At 38.4% G+C, this 23,312-nt stretch overlaps 1 pseudogene; it reads right to left on the reverse strand.

Annotated features, from left to right (window-relative positions):
• Nucleotides 1–415: 415 nt before the first annotated feature.
• LOC133668704 (uncharacterized) lies at nt 416–14,609 on the reverse strand (annotated as a pseudogene).
• Between the last annotated feature and the right edge of the window lie 8,703 nt (nt 14,610–23,312).

The raw sequence follows: 23,312 nt of genomic DNA on the forward strand, positions 1-23,312 counted from the left end.
AATCTTTCCCCAAGCCCAAAGAAAGGATTTCATAATTTGCTCCACATTTTTAATTACTTGCCCAAAGAAAGGATTTTTAATTAGTTGCTCAACATTAGTTATGTCTCTATTCAAGCCATTCAAAAACCTAGACATAGAAACTTCCTCATTTTCATTAACATTAACTCTAATCATAACCACCTCTAATTCTTTCTAATACTCCTCCACACTCTTATTACCTTGTGTAATCATTTGTAAATGATTAAACAACTCCCTATAAAAGTGTTTAGGAACATACCTCTTCTTCATTATTGTCTTCAACTCTTTCCATGTGCTAACTGGTCTTTCTCTATTCCTTCTTCTTTCTACCACTAATCTCTCCTACCAAACAGTAAACTCCACTACAACTAACTTAACCTTCTTTTCATCAGAGTACCTATGGATGTCGAAAATCATCTTCACCTTTTTTTTCCCAATCTAAAGCTTTTGGATCAGTTTTTCCCTTAAATACTGAGATTTTTAACTTAATACTACCCAAATTTCGGTCTACATCACCCAAATCATCAAAATCCCCTCTATACTCAAAATCCCTATATGGTCGAATATGTCCCCTCCTTGGCAGATTCTCATACCTCTCTCCCCTTTGTGTACGGAACCCACCACCACAATTAAGATCATCCCCGGCTTCATCTGTAGAGTTTCCAGCAACACTTTCCTCCTTCCTAGTTTCTCGACCTTTTTTACTATGTCCCCCATCAGACCTAGTCTCCAATTTTTCAATCCTAGTCATTAGCTCACCAAACATAAATTCCATCTGTTGTTGTATTCTCGAAAGCCCATCTTTTGGGATTTCACCCTTCTTTCGTGGCACACTATTAGAAGATATTATTTCTTTTTTTAAATCTGCACAAAAATCATTAGCAATAAAAATAACACCTCACACACTCGTATTTCACACTAATTTATAGGCTTTTCACTCTAATATGCTCACTACGCCGTTTCCACTCGAATTGTCTTTTTTTAGTTCTTAAAATCACTTAGCAACAATTCAGAAAAGCAACCAACTATACAATGAATTTATAAATTTGATATATACTCAAGAAGCAAGAAATTTACGAAACTAACAAAACAAAACTACGATGACAAATTCACGAGTAGCAATGCAAACATGTGCGAGTAATATGATGATTCGAAGACATGAAATAAACTAAATGGAAGCAATGATACTAAGGAGATTTACTATCCAAATTGAAAATTAAATCAAACAATGATAGAACCTAAAAAAAATAAAGAGCAACACAAATTCCCAATGACCAATTTTCTTTCCTAAAAAATTAAAACAAAAGACACAATTGAAGGATATAACCTGTGATTAGATATGATCTGATACCAATTGATGCAAACCTTAGCGAAATTGAATGGAATTCGCAAACTCAAGATCTATCTAACCCAAGGTCACTGAAATTAGGATTAGGCTATCACAATGAAAGACATACTCCAAGGCAACAAGACTATAAACCAACCCAATCACAACGCCTACACTTGAAGACGAGCAAAAGGAGAATAAATTCACAACAAAGATTGGTCAATTCTATAAAGAATTGAAAGGTCAATCAAGAACCAAGATTGGCAACCAAAAGTAGGCAAAAATCAGAATATTATTAGCCAAAAAAAAGTGTGCTGAAAATTATTCTCAATAGTATTTATACCCCAAGCCAAAAACCATAATTTCCCTAATGGGTCACATATAAACCCAATTTAAATAATAAGCAACCCAACCTAAAACTAGTCCAAACTAATTAAAATAAACAAGTCTGAAACCCAAACAAGTGTTTCCTCACAAAATAAAGAAAGTTTAATAGGCCAACTTATTTAATAAGATAAGTTCGATTATTTCCACATTCTGTCTGGCAGCAGCAAAGCCCAACTTCAAACGGATGGTTCTCTCTCATCTTAAAGAATTAGAAGGCTTGCCATATACCATTGAAAAGGTATGGAAGCCTAGTTTCCAGCCTAACTAGAATCACCTCAACATTAGACCTATAGGGCTAGTTATGATATAAAAAAAGTAGCGTAAGGTCAAACTATCCGAATCTAGTCTTTTTCTCTCAATACTTATATAATGGTCTTGGTTCTACCAACAAGCCCCTCCTGAACATGAATAAGATTAATCACGGCTTGCTCCTCACTATTTAATATCCTCTTGAAGTCCACCTTAGCCCACGTATCTTAAAGAAGTCTATTGAAAGCCTCCTCATTATTTTAATATCCTCTTGAAGTCCACCTTAGCCCAAATATCTTGAAGAATTCCGTTGAAAGCCTCTTTGAACCTCTTTGCTCTAACCCTTGTAACTGGACCAATCGAAACCTCCAATGGATCCTTTGGTGCTTGAATCACATCACAGCACGTGGCTGAACCCCCGCATTGAGTCTAGCAACTCGTTAAAACCATGTTGGCTTGGACCTAGCACTTAGCTGAACCTAAGAGTATTAGGTCTGGCAACTCATCAGACCCACATCTGTTTAGGCTTAGCACATGGCTGACCAAGGATGTTTAGTTTGACAGCTTATCTTTCCCATGATTGTTTGGACTTTGAATGTGGCTGAACTTAATGGTGTTGGGTCTAGTTGCTTGCAAGCCCCATGTCCACTTGGACTCAACTCGTGGTTGACCCAAGGATGTTGGGTTTAGTAGCTCATTAGGCCCATGTTCGTGGAGGTTCACCACGTGGCTGAACCTTAGTATGTTGGGTTTTGTAGCTTGCAAAACATATATGAACTTGGACCCATATTTGTTTAGACTCGGCTCATGATGCGAACCTCGTGATCGCATGGTCACGCAACCCACACGCAAAGACACCAATTCCCGAAAAGCCAAGTAAATCAGGTTTGATAGGAGTGTGACACAAAGATAACTTGTACCTAGGCACCAACACTATTGAAAACGGAGACCCCCACCCAACGAATATTGATTCGCGAACGAGAAGTATAAGGATTACTCCACGAAGACAGTTGTTCTTCGATAAGTCGTTTTCAGTTCTTTAGAGAACCAAGGAAGAGAGATTATCCCACCAACACACAATAAGTGCAGCAAAGAAGTTTATTGATCTGAAAATTACGTAACCTTACATGTTTGGTTATGCCTTTATTTATACTGACTCTAGACTTAAGAAAACCCTAATGGACCCCCCTTAGGTGGACTTATATGAAGCCCACTTACAATTGACCCAAATAAGTAATAATAACCCAAAAACTAAGAAGAAAATAATAAAAATAATAAAATTCCAAAATTATCATGCTAAATATGCTAGAATCAAATTTGTCACCCTTAAGAAGTCCCAAATAAACTAGGACAAATCTGATTTGGAAAGTTTGTGTTGCTCCCCCCCCCTTGATGTCCTTGATTAGCTTCGATTTCCTTGTTTAACTTTGACAAATAAGAAAAACAAATTTCCTCCTTTGTTGCTGATTTAATTACTTTCCTTCCTAAGTTAGGAAAAGCATTAAATAATCCTCCTCTTTAGGAATAAGATATGGCCAACATCCTTACTTAATTAGGAGAATCAATTGCTGACCTTTTATCCTTGTAGCATTAGGAAAAACAACCCTAACAAGGCTGGTATTGGGCCGGATACCTCAACCCCATGTTCCACACAAATTGGGCTCTTCTTGGACCTGAACTAGATGGATTAAAGGCTGCCCTTCATGCTCCTTAAATGTCTCAAGCCCATCTAGGTCCATTTTGCTCCATATGTTCTGAACAAGCCTATTCAATGCTTCTTTAAGCTTCTTTGCCCTAGCTCTTGTGATTGGCCCAATTGGCACCTCTAATGGGTCGTTGGCATGATTACACTTGGTGTGGGGCTGATCCGTATCATCCCCTCGCTCTTCAAAAGGATTCGACCTCGAATCATCACCTACATCAAACAGAGTAAGATCAGAAACATTAAAGGTAGCACTAACACCATATTCACCTGGCAAATCAACTTTATAAGCATTGTCATTGATCATCTCAAGGATCTGAAATGGCCCATCTCCTCGTGGTTGTAGCTTTGATTTCTTATGGGCCGAAAATCTCTCCTTGCGCATATGCACCCAAACCCAATCGCCGGGCTAAAAGACAACATGTTTGCACCCCTTATTGGCTTTGGGCGCATACACACGATTCCTCTTTTCAATCTGTTGCCGCACACTCTCATGAAGTGTTTTCACCACCTGTGCTTTACGATTACCATCCAGACTAACCCTTTCATCAATTGGCAAATGAATCAAATCCATTGGAGTTAAAGGGTTAAATCCATACACAATTTCAAATGGTGAAAATTCAGTAGTAGAGTGCACACTACGATTATATGCAAACTCTATAAATGGCAAACAATCTTCTCAATTCTTTAAGTTCTTTTGAATGACAGCACGCAGAAGTTGTGTTAAGGTCCTATTAACTACTTCGGTTTGTCCATTTGTTTTGGGGAGACAAGTAGTTGAAAACAACAGTTTAGTACCCAATTTTCCCCATAACACCTTCCAAAAATCCTAAGGAACTTAACATCTCTATCAGAAACAATGCTCTTAGGGACCCCGTGAAGCCATACTATCTCCCTAAAGAATAAATCAGCAATGTTAGTTGCATCATCAGTTTTATGACATTGAATGAAGTGTGCCATCTTTGAAAACCTATAAACAACTACAAAGATGGAATCCCTACCCCGTTTTGACCTAGGTAAACCTAAGACGAAGTCCATTGAAATGTCTACCCATGGTTCTTTTGGTACAGGCAAAGGGGTATACAAGCCATGTGGTTGAGTCCTAGACTTTGCTTTTCTACACGTTATGCATTTATCACATATGCGTTGCACATCCTTTTTCATTTTAGGCCAATAAAAATGCTCATGCAAGACATCCAAAGTCTTAACAACACCAAAATGCCCCATCAACCCGCTTCCATGTGCTTCACGTACAAGCAATTCACGCATAGAACTTAATGGAACACACAAACGATTCTCTTTAAACAAATATCCATCAAGTCTATAAAACTTTCCAAAAGCCAAAGTTTCGCAAGCATCGTAAACATTTGCAAAATCACTATCATCCTTGTACAATTCTTTTATGTGTTCAAATCCTAGAAATCTAGCATCCAAAGTAGATAAAAGAACATACCTGAGCGAAAGTGCATCAGCCACAATGTTTTCTTTCCCTTGCTTATACTTGATCACATACGGAAAGGTTTCAATAAATTCAACCCATTTGACATGTCTCCTACTCAACTTACCTTGCCCTTTCAAGTGCTTCAATGATTCATGATCAGAATGTATCACAAACTCCTTGGGCCACAGGTAATGTTGCCACGTCTCTAAAGTTCTTACCAAGGCATAGAGCTCCTTGTCATATGTTGGGTAATTCAAGGCTGCCCCATTAAGTTTTTTGCTGAAATACGCAATAGGCCTCCTATCCTGCATTAACACAGCTCCTAGACCAATACCTGACGCATCACATTCAACTTCAAAAGCTCTCGTAAAGTCTAGCAAAGCTAAAACAGGTGCCGAACAAAGTTTATCTTTCAACAAATTAAAAGCCTCATCCTGTTCATCATTCCATTTGAATCCAACAAATTTTTTCACAATTTCAGTTAAAGGTGCAGCAATAGTACTAAAATCCTTCACAAACCTTCTATAAAAACTAGCAAGTCCATGAAAACTCCTTACCTCACTTACCCATTTTGGTGTAGGCCAATCCCGGATGGCCTTAACTTGCTCCTCGTCCATCTCGATACCCTGCGCAGTTACGACATAGCCAAGAAACACAATTTTTTCCATGCAAAAGGTACACTTCTTAAGATTAGCATATAATTGCTCACTACACAACATACTAAGTACATTACGCAAATGATCAAGATGCTTATTTAAGTTCTTGCTATAGATCAAAATGTCATCAAAATACACAACAACAAACTTACCTATAAACGTACGCAATACATGATTCATTAAACGCATAAACGTGCTAGGTGCATTTGTAAGTCCAAACGCCATGACTAACCATTCATACAAACCATGCTTAGTCTTAAATGCAGTTTTCCACTCATCACCCTCGTTCATCCTTTTTTTTTTGGTAAGTTGACGTATGTATTAAAAGAAGAAGATACAAACATTATAAGGGGCATACCCCAGATTTACAATGATAACAGAAATATAAAACAACAGATGGCTACAGGCTAGCCACCGACCATAAAACTGAAACCTCACTAGATTCGTTAGGGAAACCAATACAACCAGCTAACTAACAAATTAAGAATCTATGGTATTCACCCTCCAAGCTCGTTGGATCCTTTTGTTTTCATTTGTTGGTGCGACATTCCTCATCAAATCAAGCTTATCACGAATGATACATTCGATTTGATTAAAGACCAAATTCAAAGTTCTAGACATTCCAGCAAAGATCCTTGCATTCCGTTCTTGCCATACATGATACCACCCTCTTTCATCCTAATTTGATGGTACCCACTTTTTAAGTCAATCTTAGAGAAAATACATGATCCATGTAACTCATCTAACATGTCATCAAGCCTAGGAATAGGATGTCGATACTTTACCGTTATGTTATTGACGGCACGACAATCGACACACATCCTCCATGTACCATCCTTTATAGGCACAAGTAGCACTGGCACAGCACAAGGACTCATACTCTCACGAATGTACACCTTCATCATCAACTCATCTACTTACCTTTGAAGCTCCTTCGTCTCCTCGGGGTTGCTTCTATAGGCTGGACGGTTAGGAATTGAAGCTTCGGGCACAAGATCAATTTGATGTTCAATCCCCCTTAATGGTGGTAATCCATTAGGGATGTCTTCGGGGAATACATCATCAAACTCCTGCATCAAAGAAACAGCCACACTAGGAATAGCATAATCAAGATCGTTAGTGTTAAAATAAGCCTCCTTATACACAAGTAAGATCATTGGCTTATTAGTGAAAAATGCAGATCTGATTTGAGATCCCTTTGCATAAAAATTGGGTTGTTTCTTTAATTTTTCCACAGTATTATCATCACACAAGCTTACTTTCTTCACTCCTCGGTTTTTACCTCCACTCTCAACCGGTTTAATTAATGATTTAGGTTTAGCCGAATCTGATGGTTTTCTCTCACCATTGTCCTCACGTGAATTTTCACTCTTCCCATCCTCACATTCCTTTTTTAATTTCATTTGATCATTATACACTTGTTTTGGAGAAAGAGGTACAAGAGTGATGGTTTTACCATCCTTTACAATAGTGAACCTATTTCTAAACCCATTTTGTATCGCTTTCCGATCAAACTGCCATGGACGCCCCAAAAGTAAGTGACTAGCATCACACAAAATCTCATCGGAATACTTCCCAATAGCAAACGCAATCACAACCTGCTTAGTAACCCTCACTTCACCACATTCATTCAACCATTGCAATCTATAAGGCCTCGGATGCTTAACACAACTCAGATTCAATCTCTTCACAAGAGTATCACTAGCAACATTAGCACAACTACCTCCATCAATTATCATGCTACATACCTTCTTTTAGATGTGACATCGAGTGTGAAATCTATTTTCCTGTTGCTAATCTATATCATCTTCTTTGATTTGCATGTTCAGCGCACGCCTTATAACCAAGGCCTCCCCCGCAACAGGATATGCAATCTCCTCATCACTACAATCCACCAAAGGTGGCATATCTTCACTTTCAGATTTGTCAGTTTCAGATTCAACCTCCCCATTGTCTCTTGTAAGCATAACTCTTCGGTTTGGACACTGAGATGCAATGTGCCCCTTCCCTAAACACTTAAAGCATTTAATATCTCTATCACGAGTAGGTTGAGATTCAGATTTACCTTTCCCATCCGTATGAGTATCCCTTTTGGCCTTAGCTGGTTCGACCTTTGCATAAGCCTTTGGTTGGACAGCCCCCTCTCTTTTCAAATTCGGCCTCCATGTTGAGGAAGATGAAGCCGAATTGGTCTGAAAACATGTACTGCCCCTTCTCTTTATTTGCCTATCCACCTTCGTTGCCATATGGACCATGTCCTCCAATTCCACACAATGTTGTAATTCTACAACATTCGCAATGTCCCTATTCAGCCCATTTAGAAATCAAGCCATGGTAGCTTCCCGATCCTCAATCACATTGGCCCGAATCATGGCAATCTTCATCTCCTTGAAATACTCATCCACGGACCTAGAATCCTGATTCAAACCCTGCAATTTCAAATACAAATCTCTATAATAGTGGTTAGGCACAAATCGCCTTCTCATCAACGCTTTCATCTCCTCCCACGACGCTACCGCCCTCTCTCCACTCCATCTTCTACTAATAACATTCTGATCCCACCATATCAGTGCATAATCTGTGAATTCGATGACTACTAATTTTACTTTCTTCACTTCCGAATAGTTATGGCAATAAAAAATCCAACCACCTTTTTCTTCCACTCCAAATATGCATCGGGATCGTTTTTACCTTGAAAAGAAGATATTTTCAGTTTGATGGCATCCAAATCACCATCTAAATCAGCATGTCCCCTAACACTACGGAAATTTTCCCTTTGGCCGAATTGGCCCCTAGTTTTATTCCCATAATCCCTTCGGTTTCTAGGCTGCCGAAAACCTTCCCGATGATGGCCTATGGCCGCATCCTCAAAACCATCATCACCAATATCATCAACGGCCTCCTCAAAATCCTCATAATCAGCGCACCTTGGCCTTTCGGCCCTACCGCCATTGTTTGCTTTCGGTTTAGCCCCAAGCTTCCTCATATTTTGGGTGCTTGTACCAGCCTCGTTACCACGTTTCTCTACCCTATCAAGTCTGTCACACACATTTCCCATCACAAAATTCGTCCTCTCCATCATCTGCGTCATGGCTTGCATTTGGAACGTAAGTTCTCCCCCGGGATGGGGTGGTGTGTTGTTTTGATCTGACATGATAGTACCTGCAATAATTAGTTAGTGGTAAAAAAAAATTATCCTCACGTCGCTTGTGTTTCGCTCAAACACTCTTAATATCCTCACACGCTCACACCTCTCATCTCACCTTCCGCGGTTCTTGTGAAACTGAAACCAACACCAAATAGAACCATCTTGGCAGCGCAATCCAAATATATATATGATTCAAGAAGCAATAAAAACTAGAAAACAAGCAAAACGAAACTGCGATGATAGTCTCGCGAGTAGCAAGCGAGTCTATCCGAAATATGAACGAAACTGAAGACTCGAATAAAAAACAGAAACAAAAAATATGCAAAATGATGAAACAACACCCAAATATGTTGTATATGATGAAGATAAACTGCAAGAAATGAAAACAACAGAAAGCAAGCGAATTTCAAAAGTTGACGCAAAACAGACCCGTTTACGAAGAGTTAAGTCTGAATCTGGAACCTAAAGTAAATGACGTCGAATTGAGTTAAAATTTCAGATATAGTGTGTTATCAACCCAAATAGACAGAATAAAAAGTTTGAGCAATTTACGACAAAGTTTGATATACTGACACAAAAACGTTATGAATCAGACCTGATTAGACCCGAATTTGAAACCCAAAGCAAACGATATCCAATTGACCCCAAATTTGATTTGTACTGCGATTAGGAGCCCAGTAATCAGATTATAAAAGTTGAGCTAATTCCGAGTTGATTTGATCCAATTTTCTCTTGTTTAGTTTTCTGCGGCAAAATCCAATAACATCTTTTTTTGAACGATTTTTTTTTTTTTGCTTTTCTCTTTTCTCTTTTTTTTTTTTGTTTTTGATGCTACTGATTATTTTGAACAATAACAAAATGAAATAACAAATTTTTTTTTTATATGCCGCAAATTCAAGGAGAATAAGAAATTGGATACTAAGGAATTTTTTTGCGGAATCAACAAGAAACAAAAATTTTAGAAGGATATAACCTGATTAGTGGAGCGAAGCTCTGATACCAAATGATGTGAACCTCGTGATCACGTGGTCACGCAACCCACACGCAAAGACACCAATTCCCGGAAAGCCAAGTAAATCAGGTTTGATAGGAGTGTGACACAAAGATAACTTGTACCTAGGCATCAGCACTATTGAAAACGGAGACCCCCACCCAACGAATATTGATTCGCGAATGAGAAGTATAAGGATTACGCCACGAAGACAGTTGTTCTTCGATAAGTCGTTTTCAGTTCTTTAGAGAACCAAGGAAGGGAGATTATCCCACCAACACACAATAAGTGCAGCAAAGAAGTTTATTGATCTGAAAATTACATAACCTTACATGTTTGGTTATGCCCACTTACAATTGACCCAAATAAGTAATAATAACCCAAAAACTAAGAAGAAAATAATAAAAATAATAAAATTCCAAAAATTATCATGCTAAATATTATCAAATTTGTCACCCTTAAGAAGTCCCAAATAAACTAGGACAAATCTGATTTGGAAAATTTGTGTTGCTGCTCCCCCTTGATGTCCTTGATTAGGTTGGATTTCCTTGTTTAACTTTGACAAATAAGAAAAACAAATTTCCTCCTTTGTTGCTGATTTAATTACTTTCCTTCCTAAGTTAGGAAAAGCATTAAATAATTCTCCTCTTTAGGAATAAGATATGGCCAACTTCCTTACTTAATTAGGAGAATCAATTGCTGACTTTTTATCCTTGTAGCATTAGGAAAAACAACCCTAACAAAGCTGGTATTGGGCCGGACACATCAACCCCATGTTCCACACGAATTGGGCTCTTCTTGGACGTGAACTAGATGGATTAAAGGCTGCCCTTCATGCTCCTTAAATGTCTCATGCCCATCTAGGTCCATGTTGCTCTATATGTTCTGAACAAGCTCATTCAATGCTTCTTTAAGCTTCTTTGCCCTAGCTCTTGTGATTGGCCCAATTGGCACCTCCAATGGGTCGTTGGCATGATTACGCTTGGTGTTGGGCTGATCTTTATCAGCTCATGGCTCACCCAAGAACATTGAGTCAGACATTCGCAAATCCTATTTCCATTTAGGTTTAGCACGTGGTTGAATCTATGTATGTTAAGCTTGGAAGTGAGCAAACATGTTTCATCTAGACCTAAATGTTAATGGGTTAACACCCTGTTATTGGTCCTTTTTAGACAAGGTATAAAAAAATATTGATTTATTACCTTGTTAATAGTTTTAACATGAGAAATCCAATAGCTAATATGGTGGAAATAAAAAAATATTAATTTTTGTTGTTAGTAATTGTCTGATGATGGTAATTCCATCATTACTAATTCATATAACAACATTTATTATGAGAATAATAATTCTAATGTTTATTAAAGAAAGTTATATTAGCAAGTTGGAACAATCAATTCAATAATAAGAGAGGTTCGTACAAACTTTATGATTGACATAATCACTCAACAACCTATAAGAGGATATATAAACCATTAAGGCAAAATAGACCCTTCAATAATCCTACTAACAATTTAAATTGTATCTTTCCAACCACTCTAATAGCTCATTATACAAATTTTTATAGTCAATCAAATGTTAATATGTCCATAACACACACTAGTGCATCTATCCTCCTTCAAATTGCCATCAAGACATTGCTTCAACAAATCACATTACTCTAGACTTGGGTAGTTTAAATTTGGCTAAAGACTGCAAAGTTTCTGTTGTGTGTTTGTTATATGTAAAGTTATTGGTTGGTACATAACACATACTAGTGCATCTACTCTTTCCTCACAACAAATATTTGTATATATTCCTCATATTATAAGAAAATTATTATTATTATTATTATTATTATTATTATTATTATTATTATATATGTATATAATAATAATTCCATAAATATAAGCATTAGTTTTTTTTAATTTCAACCATATCATTTAATTTTATAAAAGATCATAGCACTAGACAACTACTAGTGCAAGGTAAGGTTGAGGATGGACTATATTCTTTATAGGGGACTATGAAGCCAATGCCACGTGCTTATTTAAAAGCAATACTCTTTTTAGACTAATAACCTATAAGAGGAGGTCATTTTTCTTATAAATCTATTAATTAGATTGTTAAACATTCTCATCTAGTATGTTCCTCATGTAAGTCATTAAAGCATTGACGCAACAAATTTCACCTCTCAACAATGATCCATGTTAGTCAAAATCAATCAAAATCTATCTAATGACATGAAAATAACTTATTCTTCAAATGATAACAATCACATAAAAAAATATCTCTTAAGACTTCAGTTGTAGTGAACCTACAAGTCATCCAACTACTCAATCTCAAGCGATGATCCATGTAAGAATGAATGTTAATCCCCATTCCCAAAACTCTTTTGTATTATGGAGAAGATATTTTGGATTTTATGCTAGTTTTACTCCTACAATGATCAACACACACAAAAGATGAAAACAAAATAGTAGGTTTTTTTCTTTAGAGAAATAAAAAGGTAGGAAAAATTGTCTCATAATTTTTAACATTTTTCTTTTTTGCTCAATTTCTTTAAAATTTTGGTTTCATCTTTATTTAAACCTCTTTTCTTCTACATCTTTTTAATTTTAATTAGATTGAAACAAGTCATGTTTTATACTAATTCAAATTCATTCAAAGATAGTAGACTGGTTAACCCTAGTTAGGCTAATGTTATGTGCAAGGCCAACCTTTTAGGTTAACCCACATGGATGGTGATGAGACAAAATATTGAATAGGCTTTATTATAAGCTCATATGGATAGTAAAGCCCCACGCTTGGCATATGGGCTTCCAAGGTCCATAAGCCCAATTATTTCTATACTAGGCCAAATAACTTATGTCTTAAATCCTATTAACACTCGGAGTGTTTTTATGAGTTCATGTGAACTAGTGTTAATAAGGTAATCCTTAATTGAAAAATGGTAAATTAAGAGGAAAAAATATTGTAATTTAGGATGAACATCCCCAATAAATTCACTTAAATTTTAGATAAGATGAAGTAATAAATTGATATGTCAAATGCTAACCCAATGATGAATCAAGTAAATTCCCCAATCATGTAAAATAACTATTTAAAGGTAACTTTTTATAAATTAGGGTGAAAATAGATAGACGACGACAACAACAACAACAATAGAGTGGAATTCTAAATACAATAATGTATGATTTTTACATGCAAATCATACATTATAAGCCCTTTATAAAATCACACTATTTTTGATAGAAAGTGATGAAAACTCTGAGAAAGATTTTTTTTTTATCAAATGTAAGAAATTTTATAAAATCAAAATAAAATATAGCCGGAGACCAGCAAATCAATTATATAGGCATATACAAACCAGAGAAAAGGAACAGACTTCCTTGAGCAGACTCCTTGAAACAAAAACCTAAGCTAGCTAGCAAACCTAACTAGCAGGCAAGAACCTTCAAAACCGATAAAACCAGAAACAACCTGCAACCAGTATGACATAACTACTGGAGAAAAACCCAAAATGCAAATAAAAGGCCAAACACCAACAAAGGCTCTGACTATAAAACTAGCAGAGCAGACCACCCAGAAACATATCAGCAAACATAGACCAGCCAGAAGCAAACCAGCAGCAGCAGGCACCAACCAGAAACCTAGCAACAGCATCTAGTAACACTTGATATTGGAAAGGAACCCAAAATGCCAGCAAGAGGCACTGACAGGAACTAAACAGAAAACCAGCAGCAACAACTATAGACACAGAACATGCACAAATAGAAAGAACTACACAAAGCAAATTTCCACTAAGCTACGACAGGAAATTCACCAAAACAGAACAGCTGCTCTGAATCCAAAATAACACCTGTAACAGCAACAACAGGATAAGACGCCACTAACAGAGAGACTGCACAAGAACAAACTGGCAGCTCAGTTACAACAAGAAACAGGAAACAAAAATTACACCAAACCAAAAATATTGCTCCAGAAAGCTAACACCTGCAGAAAAGAAAACTCAAGACCAGCAAATCAGCAAAATTAAACAAGTAATACAAGATAGCTAATGAGAAACCAAGGAATCACCCTCCCAATCTAAACATGAAACAAATCATCAGAAAGTGGATGATGTAGCAGAGTCATCTGAGCTATATAGTGACTGGAAATCAACAGCAGGGGCCTTAGACTTCCTTTGCGACCCCAAACAAGTGATAGCAGTTGCTTTGCTTTTAGTGAGATATTGCCTCGTGGGAGGGGCTACAGTTGCAATGGCCCCAACTTCAGAATGGTATATTGGAGGGGTGGAGCCAGAGCGCTCAAATGTAGCAGCTTTGGACCTCTTTAGACCAGAAGACTGAGGCCTCAGTGCACCAGCTATAGCAACTTCAATGGACATTGGATCCAATTGGGGATCAACAAAAGGGCCTGCACAATACGGTTCCTGCTTCTCAACTGCAGCTGTCTTTGCAGAGGGGCTAGACCTAGCTGAACAAATTGAAGATTCATGAGGCCTCTTCTTACTTCTAGGCTTGAGTTCTTTGGTGCAAGTGAGAGTTAAATGTCCCAGAATCTTACACTGTTTGCAAAAGCGTGGAAGTGATTCATACACAATCTGCTGAGGTAAAGTGGCGCCATTGGGCAGAATCAAATTGACAGAGGATGGCAAGTCGGAGAGCAGGTCAACTTCAATAAGAACTCTAGCATATGAGAGTTGGGTCATTTGTGCAATAGAGTCATCACAATGGATCTGTTTCCCAATCATACTTGTAATTTTTGATAAGCAAATATGGTTTTAGCATCATAATGGCAGATTAGGGAACCTTATCCATATTGGCATTGTGGTCATATCAGGAGATTGAAAATCAATGAAATCAAGCATTATTTTTAGTATAAGAGGCCTACCAAAGACATCATATGGACCTGTACCTAAGACATCTAACATCTCCAATTCTGATGAGAATGCAAAGATCAACCAACCCGAATCACGCATTGTAAAATGAGCTTTATGCTGTCATGTTCGATTAATAAAGGATAACAGTGAAGCATAACCTGGGAATTTCCCAGCGACATAGCCAATCAAGAAAAACTTCCACTTAACAATGAGTGCACTAACATCAGTTTCTTGAAGATGACATGAGGCAGAGAATGCATATTCTGAAAAGTAAACAAGAGCATGAGACTGAGAATTTGAGGTACCTGGTGGTATGTCTGCAGGAAAGAAGATTTCAAAATAAATTCTACCTACAGATCAGATTTTCTAGTCTATTTGGGACTTTTTAATGGTGAGAAATCTGATTCTAGCATATTTAAGATAGTAATTTTTGGATTTTTATTATTTTTCTTCTTAGTTTTTTGGTTATTATTACTTATTTAGATCAATTATAAGTGGTCCTTATATAAGTCCACCTAAGGGGGGGTCCATTAGGATTTATTTAAGTCTAGAGTTAGTATAAATAAAAACATAACTAGACATGTAAGTTATGAAATTCAAATTAATAAAATTTATTGTTTGTCGCACTTGTGTTGTATTGGTGGGATAATCCTCCTTCCTTGGTTCTCTAAAGAACTGAAAACGACTCATCGAAGAACAACTGGCTTCATGATGTCATCCTTATACTTCTCGTTCGTATCTTGATCTAAAGCAGCACTTGCAGCCCCTTGCTCCTGTTTCATGTCTTCTCATAAACTCTTCAAGATAAGAGGAGAGGAAGGATTTTCATCTTCATGACAAGCAGCATTGCGCACATCTTGTTGGATGATCATTCATATTACAATCAAACATATGTATACCAGATGCCAAGGGAGCATTCTCCCCACTCACAGAACCCTTGTTTCGTTTACCAACTACCTGCCACTGAAACTGATTCTGCTTGTTATCCGTAGATTTAGATTTCATAGCTCTTAGATTCCTCTTACCCTCTGCCACCACTTTAAGATTATCAATGTTATTAGTAGCACATAGCGCTGTGGTGTGTCCAAAGACATTGCAATTACTGCACTTCGACGGTATCCATTCGTACTCAGCTGAAATTGTTATGAATAACCCATTTGGACAGCGAAGATCATATTCCTTAACCAACGTCTTGGAAGCATCTATCTCCACGCAAACTCTTGCGTAACTAAGCCTTTTACGCAACACTGTCGTATGATCCGCATGAAAGGGGACTCCAATAGCACTCGCTACACAGCTCAACCCCTTAATAGTCCAATACTCGAGAGGGACATTATACAGCCTAAACCATACCAGAACTCTGGCCGAATCATCTTTCAAAAATTGCATGTTCGGTTGCCAACGTTTAAGCACCAACGACCTGTTTGCCATGTGCCATGGAGCTCTTTCCAGCACATTAGTTGCATGATCGACAGAATCAAAAGTGAAGATGAAGAAACCATTATCCAAAGACAAAACTTCTGATAGACCGTAGGAGCTCTATATTCTTTTGGCAATAGAATTAACCACAGGATACGGTAATTTCTGCCCCACAAAATGACCAACTAGGGTGGATTTCCAAAATTCCCAGCCATCTTCAAACACATCAAGTGGAGGAACTACTGTCACACGACCATCAGTCATAGTAAGGGGAGCAAAGTGCAGCTTACGGACTGAACTAATGCCAAGGGTCTTGCTACCCTCATTGTCATCAACATCAGAACCCTTCAAAGCATTTAAAAAATTCAATTTGGGTCTAAGTTTTAGTTGTTCTTGTTGATGAGACCCTACCTTCACCTCATCAACTTTAGAACCCAACACATGGTTCATTTCTGGAACAACATTAGAAGCTTGGACAGTAGAGTGTTTCTCTATCCTAACATTAGAATCAGCTTGAAACTGAGAAATCCTCATCCCATGGCTATTCAACATATCTTGCAGTTTTAATCTCAATATATGTCCAGACTTAACTTGATTGTGTTGTTCAATGTTTGAGCTAACCATTGGAACATTTTCCACAGAAGAACATAGAGACATTATGGTAGCATACAAATACTAGAGAGAACAAAATTCTAAGAAGCTAAACTGAGTCCAAGAAGCAACCTAAGCTCATAAATAACAGCAACCTAACTCATAAACAACAAGATGCAAACTCCTGCCTTAAAGAAACAACCACACTAGGAATAGCAGAATCAAGATCGTTAGTGTTAAAATAAGTCTCCTTTTTTTTTTTTTTTGGTAAGTTGACGTATGTATTAAAAGAAGAAGATACAAACATTATAAGGGGCATACCCCAGATTTACAATGATAACAGAAACATAAAACAACAGATGGCTACAAGTTAGCCACCGACCATAACACTGAAACCTCACTGGATTCGTTAGGGAAACCAATACAACCAGCTAACTAACAAATTAAGAATCTATGGTATTCACCCTCCAAGCTCGTTGGATCCTTTTGTTTTCATTTGTTGGTGCGACATTCCTCATCAAATCAAGCTTATCACGAATGATACATTCGATTTGATTAAAGACCAAATTCGAAGTTCTAGACATTCCAGCAAAGATCCTTGCATTCCGTTCTTGCCATACATGATACACTGTAGCTGCAAAACTCAGTTTACGAGAAAAATTGACGAAACTCTTGCCATGCCAAGAGACAGTGGCCCATCGAATCCATTCATCCCAGCCTTTTGTCATTCTTGGAATGTTGCATCTGTCACAAACATCCCACCAGATCGCTTTAGTATAGGAGCATTCAAAGAACAAGTGGTTGTGATCCTCATTGTTGCGGAGACAGAGCGAGCATCTATTGGGACCATGTATACCAAACCGATGAAGTTTATCTTGAGTTGTGAGTTTCTGTTGGACAGCCATCCATAGAAGAAATGAATGTCTTGGAACAGCATTCTTGAACCACACAATGTCATGCCATTCAACCATCTGACGATGACGTCTTAGTTGTTCCCAAGCTACTTTGATCGAGAATCTGTGATTTGGTGAATCCAACCAAACTATCTCATCCTTTTGCCCCATTTTAGGATTAGAATTGGAAGGAATAGCTTCTATAATGGGGTGCCAGCCAATAGCTTGGGTGGTAGGAGTTTTCCATTCTGAGTTATGAATTAGCACATTCACCTTCGCGTTCTTGGCCATACCTGAATCATAGATGAATCTTTCCCCGTAAGAATCCGCGAGTGGGCTGTGAGGATGCCAATTGTCAAACCATAGAGAGGTTGTCATTCCATCTCCTATGATGTACTTCATCTTCGGCCATGCTAAGGATCTCAGCTTTAGAATCTTTCCCCAAGCCCAAGAGCAATTCTGTGGTGTCTTGATTGTCCAGAAATTCCTACCTCGCAACAGATTGGATCTGATCCAAGTAGACCATATTGAGCCATCTGAGTCATTGCACAGGTTCCAAATGTGTTTCAACAAAGCAATCTTGTTCCATTCTGTTATCCGTTTTATTCCTAGCCCCCCCTCCTTTTTTGGAAGACATACCTGATCCCAAGCCACTTTAGCCCCAGTAGTTCTCATATCTGAACCTGACCAAAGAAAGGATTTCATAATTTGCTCCACATTTTTAATTACTTGCCCAGGTAAGAGAAAGAGAGATGCCCAATAGACTTGTATGGAAAATAAGACTGAATTAATCAGTTGTACCCGTCCTGCATACGAGAGTGTTCGACAAGTCCAATGTCGAACTTTAGAGGTGATTCGATCCACGAGGCCCTTACAATAAACAGCCTTTAGTCTGGATGAGAGAAGAGGTACTCCCAAATATTTCATAGGGAGCTCCCCCTCTCTAAACCCAAGAATATAAATAATTTGCTCCTTCTCAGCATTTAACACACCGCTCAAGAAGATGTCACTTTTGTTTGGATTTGGATACAGACCTGATAGGTCTTGAAACTTTGTGAGCACCGTTCTGATCATACGAATTGACTTTACATCCCCGTTGCTAAAAATCATCAAGTCGTCAGCAAAACAAAGATGAGAAATTTTGTCCTTCTTGCATCTCCAGTGGAACTTGAATTCTTGGTTGGCACTCATCTTGCAGAATAGCCCCGAAAGGATTTCCATACATAGGACAAACAAATATGGCGACAATGGATCCCCTTGTCTCAGCCCTCTTCCCCCTTGAAAGTAACCTGCAAGCTCACCATTGACGTTGATAGAGAATTGACATGATGTAACACAAACCATGATTCAATCAATGACTGTTCTAGGGAATCCCATTTTTATTAACATGGCGTCAACGAAATCCCACCGCACCGAGTCATAAGCCTTCATCAGATCAACTTTCATAGCACAACGAGCAGGTCCCGTAGATTTATGATAGCCTTTCATTAGTTCCTGAGACAAAAGAATGTTATCACTGATTCGCCGTCCTGAGATAAAAGCAGTCTGATATGGACCAACTAGGGATGGCAAACCAACTTTGATTCTCCCAGCTAGAATCTTAGCGATGCATTTGTACACTGTATTGCAGCAAGATATAGGATGAAAATCAGTCAACCTTGTAGGATTAACAACTTTAGGAATAAGAGAAATGGATGTAGCATTCATTTCTTTAAGCATTCTACGAGTCTGAAAGAAGGATCTAACAGCGTTGATTATATCTTCCCCAACTACGTGCCACATTCTTTTGAAGAAACCTGCGTTAAAGCCATCCGGACCAGGGGCTTTGTTGTTCTTCAAACTAAACATAGCATGCTTAATCTCCTCCCTTGTTACATCTTGTGCGAGTAGATGCTGTTGCGTTGAAGACAGTTTCAAGTTAATTGCCGAGTCCATCACTTCCTCGTTCAGAACCCTAGGCATCTGATCCACTCCTAACACACGATGGAAGTATGCAATTACTTCTGATTTGAATGCCTCGTGTCCTTCGACAACCTCTCCATCCTCCCTTGTAAGTGATAGAAGCTTATTTCTATTCTGTCTTCCATTTACTGATTTGTGAAAGTAGCTAGTATTCTGATCCCCCAAGCTAAGCCATTGTATCCTTGCCTTCTGTTTGAAAAAACTCTCTTCAGCCCTGACGGTAGAAGCGTATAGACGAACAGCATCCCTTTCTCGCATGCACAAAATTGGATTCTCATGCGCTGTATGCAGAGCCTGTTGAGCCTTATACATTTCGTTTTTTGCATCTTTAACTCTATCTGAAATGTTAGAGAAGTGAGCCATATTGAAAAGTTTCAATTCCTGCTTTAGCTTTCTTAATTTGCAACACAGCTGATACATTGGACAACCCCCCGAATTCTGATCCCATACCTTCTTCACCAAGGGCATGAACTCGTCATGATCCATCCACATATCGAAGAATCTGAATGGTTTCTTTATGTTCTGATCATTGCCAATAACCTTTACCACCATAGGAGAATGGTCTGACATACCCGAAGGCAAAAATCTCGCTTCCGATAATGGAAAGTTCAGATTCCACTTCTCATTAACAAGTACTCTATCTAGTTTCCGCATGATCAGATTCTCAGGACATTGGTTCGACCAAGTATAATGCATTCCTGAATACCGAAGATCATCTACTTTCGCTTCTCGAATACATGTATCCAATCTGTCCATGGTACCAGCCCACGTAGTAGACCCTCCTAACCTGTCCGACTGGTTGCGGATAGCATTAAAGTCACCCATAAGAATCCACGGGGTTGACTCCCATCCATCACTACGACTCACTATATCAGCCCATAATGCCTCACGTAAGGAAGCATTGTTGTCTCCATAAATAATTGAAGTATTGAAACTGATTTTGGTAGCTAATATAGTGACAGAAACATGAATAGCCTGGTCTGACATTCCAACAACATCCACCTTCACCGTATCAGCATTCCAACAAACCCAAATACGACCACGACAAGAGAAATCATAATTATACAAGAAGGACCAAGAACGCAGAAGAAGTTTAGTAACATTATCTTTATTCTTGTCTTTAACTCGAGTTTCAACCAAACCAAAAAAAGCTATCCTCTCTTGATGGATGAGTCTACGCAATTCTGAATGCTTTATAGGATCATTCAAACCTCTAATATTCCAACATTCAATAATCATAGGAAAATAGAGAGGAGTACAAACAACAACACAAAGATTACCTTGACGTGCCTCCTGGAGAGGAGCCAGATTTCTGATTCTTCTTTGAAGAGGCTTTTGAACCCCTTTTCTTTTTCTCTAGAGAGTCTCTAGCCTTAATAGCTAACTGATTAACAGTTTCCCTTTCGGTGGAATTCAGGGTTTGAGGGGTTGTCATGATATCGGTTGGTTCCCCATCTGTATCACCTCCCATTGCGTCCATATCTTGATCTAAAGCAGTACTTGCAGCCCCTTGCTCCTGTTTCATGTCTTCTCGTAAACTCTTCAAGACAAGAGGAGAGGAAGGATTTTCATCTTCATGACAACCAGCATTGCACACATCTGATGTCGCATGATCATTCTTATTACAATCAGGCATATGTATACCAGATGTTGAACAACCATTCTCATCACAATTACCCACTTTAGATGCCAAGGGAGCATTCTCCCCACTCACAGAACCCTTGTTTCGTTTACCAACTACCTGCCACTGAAACTGATTCGGCTTGTTATCCGCAGATTTAGAGTTCATAGCTCCTAGATTCCTCTTACCCTCTGCCACCACTTTAAGATTATCAATGTTATTAGTAGCACATAGCGCTGTGGTGTGTCCAAAGACATTGCAATTACTGCACTTCGACGGTATCCATTCGTATTCAGCTGAAATTGTTATGAATAACCCATTTGGACAGCGAAGATCATATTCCTTAACCAACGTCTTCGAAGCATCTATCTCAACGCAAACTCTTGCGTAACTAAGCCTTTTACGCAACAATGTCGTATGATCCGCATGAAGGGGGACTCCAATAGCACTCGCTACACAGCTCAGCCCCTTAATAGTCCAATACTCGAGAGGGACATTATACAGCTTAACCCATACCGGAACTCTTGCCAAATCATCTTTCAAAAATTGCATGTTCGGTTGCCAACGTTTAAGCACCAAAGGCCTGTTTGCCATGTGCCATGGGGCTCTTTCCAGCACATTAATGGCATGATCAACCGAATCAAAGGTGAAGATGAAGAAGCCATTATCCGAAGACAAAACTTCTGATAGACCGTAGGAGCTCCATATTCTTTTGGCAATAGAATTAACCACGGGATACGGTAATTTCTGCCCCACAAAATGACCAACTAGGGTGGATTTCCAAAATTCACAGCCATCTTCAAACACATCAAGAGGAGGAGCTACTGTCACACGACCATCAGTCATAGTAGGGGGAGCAAAGTGCAGATTACGGACTGAACTAATGCCAAGGGTCTTGCTACCCTCATTGTCATCAACACCAGAACCCTTCAAAGCATTTAAAAAATTCAATTTGGGTCTAGGTTTTAGTTGTTCTTGTTGATGAGACCCTACCTTCACCTCATCAACTTTAGAACCCAACACATGGTTCATTTCTGGAACAACATTAGAAGCTTGGGCAGTAGAGTGTTTCTCTATACTAGCATCAGAATCAGCTTGAAACTGAGAAATCCTCATCCCATGGCTATTCAACATATCCTGCAGTTCTAATCTTAATGTATGTCCAGACTTAACTTGATTATGTTGTTCAATGTGAGAGCTAACCATTGGAACATTTTCCACAGAAGAACATAGAGACATTATGGTAGCATACAAATATTAGAGAGAGCAAAATTCTAATAAGATAAACTGAGTCCAAGAAGCAACCTAAGCTCAGAAATAACAGAATTACGAGGCCAATATCTCCCAGCACACTGATTGTAACAAAAATCCGTTCGGTCAAGACGTAGAGTAGGTTCCGAAGAACAACATACTCAAATATGGTAACGATCCAACGGTGAACAAAGGAGATCAAGCTACGACAAACCACTCTGGAACTAGCAAGAAAATTGAAACTTTTCCAAAGAACTGTGATTTAATCTTCACATATGGCAAAGGCCTTCATGTCTATGACAGCCATAACAGAAATCATGAAGAAAATCCATGCAATATGCTGCAATTTCACCACTTCTCTATAGTTCCAGAACTGAAAATGCAGAATAGCAGAAATATTGCGAGATCAATATCTCTTACCTCGTTGATTGGATAACAAATCCGTTCGGTCAATGTTGAGAGAAGGTTGGAAGGAACAACATAGTCAAAAATGAGAATAATCCAACGGTGGACGGAGTAGATGTAGCTCTGACAGCGCCACTCTCTCTCTCTTTGGATTCTAACTGAAAACAAAGTATTAATCAAATCCAAACAAGTCTTGGACTATAGTTGAAATAATAAAAATAAAATTCATAAGTTAATCCCCTATGCTACTATGAGAAGAGAAGAAGAAATTGTATGGTATGAGTCAAAGCTGATTTGGGAAACATAAGTGGTGTCAAGGTTTCCTAGTATGCAAGAACAATATTTCATCAACTTTGATTATGTTTCCTAGTATTGGAAGGAGAATTAATG

This window comes from Populus nigra, chromosome 11, assembly GCF_951802175.1.
Source record: "Populus nigra chromosome 11, ddPopNigr1.1, whole genome shotgun sequence".
NCBI classification, from domain to species: Eukaryota; Viridiplantae; Streptophyta; class Magnoliopsida; order Malpighiales; family Salicaceae; genus Populus; species Populus nigra.